Raw genomic sequence first — 8,643 nt, 5'->3', positions numbered from 1 at the left:
CTTACTGTGTTTGGGGTCTCCTTTTCACAGGCTGCAAGTTCGTAGTTCCCATTGTTTTTGATGTCTGCCCCCCAGTGTCTGTGGTTGGTTCAGTGGGTTGTGTAGGTTTCCTGGTGGAAGGGACTGGTGCCTGTGTTCTGGAGGATGAGGCTGGATCTTGTCTTTCTGGTGGGCAGGACCACATCCAGTAGTGTGTTTGGGGGTGTCTGTGACCTTATTATGATTTTAGGCAGCCTGTCTGCTAATAGGTGGGGTTGTGTTCCTGTCTTGCTAGTTGTTTGACATAGGGTGTTCAGCACGGGAGCCTGCTGGTCGTTGAGTGGAGTTGGGTCTTAGCGTTGAGATGGAGATCTCTGGGAGAGCTTTCGCCGTTTGATATTATGTGGAGCCAGGAGGTCTCTGGTGGACCAATTTCCTGAACTCGGCTCTCTCACCTCAGAGTCACAGGCTTTACACCCAGCCAAAGCACCAAGACCCTGCCAGCCACACGGTTTGCCTCCAGGAGGGCTGAAGAATCTCCAAACTCCTCTCTTGTGGCAATTAAATGAGATAAAGTCTAAAAGCCTCCAGTATGGAGACTGTCCCATAATAAGAGTGCAATAAACTTTCGTTATTATCAATTATCAGTAACTTGCTACTGGGAGAGGAGCAATCTATCTGCGTTTGGCTACCACTGGGACCTTTCTGGAAGCAAAGGCTGTGGAAGGGCCTCTCCAGTGAGTCAGGACTAGAAGCTATAGTGGGAACTCCCCATGCTCCCCCCCCCTGCAAGCCTATTGCCTCACATCACAACGGAGGTCAGCATAGGCCAGACCAAAACCAAGAAGAGTTAGCCCTTCCCCACCAATATCAGGCTATTGCATAAGCCCTGAGATTTAGAACTAATCCTAGGGAGGAGGAAGAGGGGAGGGTGAATCATGTGCTTATATAAGTTTGTGAGTGGAAAATAGTCATACTTGTTACACCTGTAAAGGTCTGTCCTGGAAGAACTACAGCAGGGATGCAGACGATTTGGCATATGGAGTGAAGCAACCTACCTCCCACCTGTACCCTACATCCTCGCCACCAATCCTACTCTCCTCAAGGGAAGAATGAAAGTCTGATTAAAGGAACAGTGGGACACTGCTAGAAACCTTCACTCGCATTCAAACATGGAGGACTAAAACCCTGCACTTGATCCGGAAGGTAATGGGCTCTATTGCTGGTGTTTGAGAAGGGAGGTGGCGTGGCCATATGGGGTGATGACTGGCTTGCTAGCAGAGCACACAGTAGTTTGGTGACTGCAGAGACAGGATGATGGAGACTGGAGACGGGAGATGAGAGGTGGATAGAGCGGGGATGGAAAGGAAGACATGGATTCTGCAGAGGTTCTTGAGTTTTTTTCCCCTGAGTAAAATTGTAGGGGATGCACAGAGGGGAAACGTTAGAGGTGGCTGAGGGAAAGACGATGCCGGAAACTGAGATGTCAGGAGAAGGAATGGCTTAAGGGTGAGCAGGGCTGGTGAATATACTGTTAGTCAAGTTGCGTTAAGGTGCTGAAGGGATGTCCAAGTACAAATATCAGGAACGCTATTGAAAAAGTGATTACAGGCCTAGCATGCTGGTTCTCAAACTTTTGGTCTCAGGACTGTTTTATACTCTTAAAAATTATTGCGGAGCCAACGAACTTTTGATTAAGTGGGTTTTATCTACCAATGTTTATTGTATTAGAAATTAGAACAAAGACATATAAAATTTTTAGTAATTTGTTTAAAAGTAACAGCAAACCAGTTACAAATTAACATAAATAATATTACTGTATTTTCCAAAACAAAAAAACCTCAGTGATCGTTTTACACTTTTGCTAATCTCTTTAATGTCTGGTTAAGAGAAGACAGCTGTATTCTCAGATCCGCTTTTACATTCGATTTGTTAGGACAAACTGTTTTAGTTGAAGTATACAAAGAAAATCTAGATTCACGCAGATATGCAGTTGCCAAAGGGATTATCTTTAGGATTTACCCCCCTCCCCCGCCAGGACCTTGGAACGATACTTTGAGGACTGCTCATCTACAGAAAGGCTTTTTTTTTCTTTTTGGGCCACACTGTGCAGCTTGTGGGATCTTAGTTCCCCAACCAAGGATTGAACCTGGGACCATGGCAGTGAAAGTGCTGAGTCCTAACCACTGGACCACCAGGAAATTCCCCAGAAAGGCTTTATAATGAATGTTTTGAAGTACTCTGTCTGGAGATGATAGTTAACAATGTAAGAATAAAGGAGCTCTTATTGGAAGGGGAAAGAAAAAAGTGCAGAGAGCCGAGATCCTATCTTTGGGTGCATTTGTACAGTTAATCCTTGTTATGCGTAAATTCTGTCTTTGCAAATTTGCCTACTTGCTAAAATTACTTTGTAACCCCCTAAGCAATATATGGTGCAGATCAGTAAAAAGTCTGAGTTGCCTGATGCATCTGTTCCCAGCTGAGAAAAGTATCCAAATGGAGGTACTGATCAACTTGTCAGATAACAGCAGTGGAAGCAGAAGAAACACCCCCTCCTGCCTAGACAGGTCCTCCAAGCCTTCAGCCTGCCTCTACAACTCAATAAAGCCTCCAGGCTTGCCCCCAGGCAGAGCGTGTGGTCCTTCCTAGGAATATAAGGAGAGGGGAGGGGCTCCTCTACTGTACAAAGAGGGGAAAGGAAAATAGAACGTGTTAGATGACAAAGGTGAGCTGATTGGAAAAGGAGGGTTCTGAACTCTTGACTTTCTCTGAGGTGAACAGAAGGGTGAAATTTTTCAGGAAGAGCACTCTGGGTTAAAACCTAGACCTTTATAGCCAGGAATTGCCAGAAAGGCAAACATCTTTTGATGAACTCCAGGTTGAATATGGCTGAAAGGAAAGGAAGTCCTAGCTCACTGTGGTTTTAAGATGATTTGAGGCAAGGTGAGCTCAGCTTCTCCAGCTACCAGTAAGATTCCACGGACATGGCCCACTTCCACCACCTGGTGACCACACACTTAAATTGCAAGGCCTGCTTTTAGAAGCCGGGGGACATCCTTTGGCTGAATGGAGAAAGCCAATGAAATTAACTTATAGCAAAAAACTGCTAATTTTTTTAACCTAGAAATAATAACTGATCATTCTACATCAACCTATACTGATCACTCTCTTCTGTGCATTAGTGTACCTTTTTTGATGTGTTTTTTGAACAATACCTGGTAGATACTGAACTGCTCTTGACTTGACAACAGACGTTAAATAGAAGTCAACTGACTATTCGACAGCAGGGAAGACCTAATAGCATCTTCTCCTGGATCCCTGAAGACTTTTAAACGAGGCCCCAGAAGAAGCTGGAGCTCAGCTAGCTTGCTACAAAGACAGAGTTTGGTTTTGCTCCCCTGGTGTGATCTGAAAAGCCAAGGAAGACCCACCTCTGAAGTGCAAAGGACCCTAAAATCCCTGCATTAGTAACCAGATCTATTTCCTTTCGAGTGTTCTCTTTGAAAAGCTAGACACCCATTGTGAAGGGGGAGCTGTTAATTCATTAGCAGTTCAGTGTGAAAAACTGTCTTAGCCATGCCCTTAGAGGGTCCTGGGAGAAGGGTGAGAAGAGGGCCCAAAATGGGGAGGAGAGGGCTTCACATAAGGTCTTTCTGATTATCCTGGGCCAACAGGGTCAGGGAGGACCCCTGGTGAGAGCCTTGCACAGGGTAACCTGCCTCACCCCAGGCTGCAGAAACATTGACAGAACTGTTGGCCGGCTCACCAGAGAAAGCAATGTGTGGAGTGACTGGAGGACACTGGGGGAAAGGCTAAAAAAGAGTGATTCCCTCAGGATCCCACAGACATTCTCTAGCTGGGGGACACTTTTGTTTCTTTAAAGCAGAGCGTGCAAGGCTTGTGGGCCCGATCCTCTCCAAAGATATGAATTGCTTAATTCTCAATATATAAAATCAGGAGATTTCACGTAAAAATCTGGATTTCCAGCTTTTCCTGAAAAAAGAATAAGAATGAGGAGAATGATGAGGAGTCCGGCATTTTTCTCTGACAGGGACTGGCTGGAACTGACTGGGGGCTGCTCCCCTGGGAGAAATGCGCTCGCTCCACGTACCACAGTCTCCACCTGGCCCACATGCCTCATTTATGTTCCTGGCCTGGGTCTGAAACCATTTGAGGTTGCAACTCAGCTTTTAAACAGTAATTAAAACAACGAGAAAAATCCTGCAACTGGGGCTTCCCTGGTGGCGCAGTGGTTGAGAGTCCGCCTGCTGATGCAGGGGACATGGGTTCGTGCCCCGGTCTGGGAAGATCCCATATGCCGTGGAGCGGCTAGGCCCGTGAGCCGTGGCCGCTGAACCTGCCCGTCTGGAGCCTGTGCTCCGCAACGGGAGAGGCCACGAGGCCCGCATACCGCAAAAAAAAAAAAAAAAAAAAAAAAAATCCTGCAACTATCAGTAATAACCAGTTATTTAATGTTACTGCAAGCCAGACATTGTGCTAGTGATGTTATCCAAAGATTATCATTAATTCTCACAAAAACAATGGTGTTGGGACTTCCCTGGTGGCGCAGTGGTTAAGAATCCACCTGCCAATTCAGGGGACAAGGGTTCGATCCCTGGTCCAGGAAGATCCAGCCTGCTGTGGAGCAACTAAGCCCGTGCTCCACAACTACTGAGCCTGTGCTCTAGAGCATGCGAGCCACAACTACTGAGCCTGTGTGCCACAACTACTGAGCCTGCGCTCTAAAGCCTGTGAGCCACAGCTACTGAAGCCCACGCACCTAGAGCCCGTGTTCCGCAACAAGAGAAGCCACCGCAATGAGAAGCCCACGCACCACAACAAAGACCCAACGCAGCCATAAATAAATAAATAAATAAATAAAAATTAAAAAAAAAAACACAACAGTGTTTATATTCCCATATTAGAGAGAAGGAAACCATGGGACAAGGGAGCGTTTTATATTCACATGTTCCTTTTCATACTTGTTTAGAATATTGCCACTGTAGATGTTCTTGGGTATTTATTACATAATTTGTATTTATTTGTCTTTATTCTCATTTCATTATAGATGCAGGTAAAAACGACTAGTACTACATTCCCTTTCAATGTAAGCAACAATCTAACTCTGTCTGTAGCACCAAAATCACCACCAAACTGCACATCCTACTTGGTCTCACCTCTGCTACAATTCAAGATTCAGAGCAACACCCCTCTAACTTTTCCCATCTTGCCCAGGAGATAATGGATTTTCTAAGACTTCTTTCTAAACCAGATATTCATGGCTCCTCATTATTTTGCTAATTCATTAACAGCTATGCTGTATTTCAAATGACCAAGTACATGTGTGCCAACAGGGAAAAAAGAGGCATTTCCTTTTGTGCCCATTTATTACCAATGAAAATCGATTTAAGCTGTTGTTTCTCTGGCTGTGAGGGGTAATCCTTAGGGAGCCAGTAGAGGAAGGCTCAGAGGGCAGCAAATGGAGTGCTCCTTTTTTTTAATCCAGTTTTATTGAGATATAACTGGCATACGTACTGTATAACTTTAAGTTGTACAGCATAATGATTTGACTTCCATACATCATGAAATGGTTACCAAAATAACTTTAGTGAACATCCATCATCTCATAGAGATACAAAATTAAAGAAATAGAAAACATTTTCCTCGTGATGAGAACTCGTAGGATTTACTCTTTTAATTACTTTTTTTTCTTTTTTTATTTATTTTGGCTGTGTAGGGTCTTCGTTGCTGCACGCGGGCTTTCTCTAGTTGCGGCAAGCGGGGGCTACTCTTCATTGTGGTGCACGAGCTTCTCACGCAGGCTTCAGTAGTTGTGGCACACGGGCTTACTTGCTCCATGACATGTGGAATCTTCCCGGACCAGGGCTTGAACCCGTGCCCCCTCCGTGGGCAGGCAGATTCTTAACCACTGTGCCACCAGGGAAGTGCCTTTAATGACTTTAATATAAAACATACATCAGTGTTAACTATGTTTATCATGTTGTACATTACATCCCTAGTACTGACTGCTGTGGCTAGGACTTTCAAAACTATGTTGAATAAACGTGACAAGAGTGGGCATCCTTGTCTTCTTCCTGATCTTAGAGGAAAGCTTTCAGCTTTTCACCATTGAGTATGATGTTAGCTGTGGGCCTGTTGTATGTGACCTTTATAAGGCTGAGGTATGGTCCCTCTGTACCCACTTTGTTGAGAGTTTTTATCATGAATGAATGTTGAATTTTGTCAAAAGCTTTTTCTGCATTTATTGAGATGATCATACGATTTTTGTTCTTCAGTTTGTTAATGTGTTGTATCACGTTGATTGATTTGTGAATATTGAACCATCCTTGCATCCCTGGGATAAATCCCACTTGATCATGGTGTATGATCCTTTTAATGTATTGTTGGATTTGGTTTCCCAATATTTTGTTGAGGACTTTTGAATCTATGTTCATCAGTGATATTGGCCTGTATTTTTTGTCATATTTTGCCTAGTTTTGGTATCAAGGTGATGCTGACCTTATAGAATGTGTTCAAAAGCATTTCTTCCTCTGCAATTTTTTGGAATAGTTTGAGAAGGATAGGTGTTAACTTTTCTTTAAATGTTTGGTAGAATTCACCTGTGAAGCCATCTGGTCCTGGACTTTTGTTTGTTGGGAGTTTATTTGTTTCTGATTCAATTTAATTACTGGTAACTTGTCTGTTTATATTTTCTATTTCTTCGGAGATTGTACGTTTCTAAGAAATTGTCCATTTCTTCTAGGTTATCCATGTTATTGCCATATAATTGTTCATAGAGGTCTCTTATGAGCCTTTGTATTTCTCTAGTGTTAGTTGTAACTTCTTTTTCATTTCTGATTTTATTTATTTGCACCCTCTCTTTGTTTTTCTTGATGAGTCTGGCTAAAGGTTTATCAATTTTTTTAATCTTTTCAAAGAACAAGCTCTTAGTTTCATTGATCTTTTCTATAGATTTTTAGCCTCTATTCATTTATTTTTGCTATGATCTTTATGATTTCTTTCCTTCTACTAACTTTGGGTTTTGATCTTTCTTCTCTATTTGCTTTAGGTGTAAGGTTAGGTTTTTTGTTTGAGATTTCTCTTGTTTCCTGAGGTAGGCTTGTATCACTGTAAATTTCCCTCTTCAAACTGCTTTTGCCACATCCCATAGATCTTGGATCATTATGTTTTCATTATCATTTGTTTCCAGGTGTTTTATGATTTCCTCTTTGATTTCTTTAGTGACCCATTAGTTGTTTAGTAGCATATTGTTTAGCCCTCATGTGTTTTGTTTTCTGCAGTTCTTTTCTTATAGTTGATTTCTAGTCCCATAGGGTTGTGGTCAGAAAAGATGGTTGATATGATTTCAATCTTAAATTTACTGAGACTTGTTCTGTTGCCTAGCCTGTGATCCATTCTGGAGAATGTTCCACGTGTACTTGAGAAGAATGTGTATTCTGCTGCTTTGGGATGGAGTGTTCTATATGTATCTATTAAGTCATTTGTTCTAATGTGCCACTTAAGGCCAGTGTTTCCTAACTGATTTTCTGTCTGGATGATCTATTGATGTAAGTAGGGTGTTAACATCCCCTACTAGTATTGTGTTACTGTCAATTTCTCCCTTTATGTCTATTAATATTTGCTTTATGTATTTAGGTGTTCCTATGTTGGGTGCAAATATATTTACAATTGTTATATCTTTTTCTTGAATTGATCCCTTGATCATTATGTAATAGCCTTGTCTCTTGTAAGTCTTTATTTTAAAGTCTATTTTGTCTGATATAAATATTGATACCCTGGCTTTCTTTTGATTTCCATTTGCAATGGAATACCTTTTCCCATCCCCTCACTCAGTCTGTGTGTCTTTAGATCTGAATTGAGTCTCATGTAGGCAGTATATATCTTGTTTTTGTATCCATTCATCCACTATATATCTTTTTTCTTTAATAAAAAAATTTTTTTAGGTTGTGCCACGCAGCATGAGGGATCTTAGTTCCTCAACCGGGGATCAGACCCGTGCCCCCTGCAGTGGAAGCACGGAGTCCTAACCACTGGACTGCCAGAGAATTCTCCACTATATATCTTTTGATTGGAGCATTAGTCCATTTACATTTAAAGTAATTATCGATAGATATGTACTTATTACCATTTTGTGAATTGTTCTTGGGTTGTTTTATAGTTCTTTTTTGTTTCTTTCTTTTTCTTTTGCTCTCTTCCTTTGTGAGTTGATAACTATCTCTAGTTTTAGTGTTGGGTCTCTTATAGATTTTTGTTTTGTGGTTACCATGAAGTTTATATACATGTAATTATTTTAAGTTGCTGCTCTCTTAAGTTTGAATGCCTTTTAACAGCCCTGCATTTTCACTCCCACACCCCACATTTAATGTTTTTGGCATCATATTTTACATCTTTTTGTTATGTGTCTCCTTTAACTAATTATTGTTGGATATTGATGATTTTACTACTTTTATCTTTTACCTTTCTCCAAGTTTATAAGTGATTGATCTACTACCTTTACTGTTAGTTTTGATCATGTATTATGCGATTAATGAAAAACAAACTATCCCAATGACACATCTTTTGATATTCCACAAACTTTGTAACTTTCTCTTCTTCCTTCTCTTTTTGTTTATTTGTTTCAACCTCAGTGATTTTCTGTTTATC

At 41.6% G+C, this 8,643-nt stretch overlaps 1 long non-coding RNA gene across 1 annotated transcript in view; it reads left to right on the top strand.

Annotated features, from left to right (window-relative positions):
* The first annotated feature begins 1,031 nt into the window (after window positions 1–1,031).
* The window catches only part of LOC307176211, an 8,757-nt gene continuing 1,145 nt past the window's right edge, over window positions 1,032–8,643 (top strand). The window contains exon 1 of the long non-coding RNA XR_013824645.1: window positions 1,032–1,185. This is a non-coding gene — a long non-coding RNA (uncharacterized lncRNA). The remainder of the gene's footprint in view (window positions 1,186–8,643) is intronic.

This window comes from Stenella coeruleoalba, assembly GCF_951394435.1.
Source record: "Stenella coeruleoalba genome assembly, chromosome: 17".
Taxonomy (NCBI): domain Eukaryota; kingdom Metazoa; phylum Chordata; class Mammalia; order Artiodactyla; family Delphinidae; genus Stenella; species Stenella coeruleoalba.
This window is presented reverse-complemented; position numbering and strand designations above follow the sequence as displayed.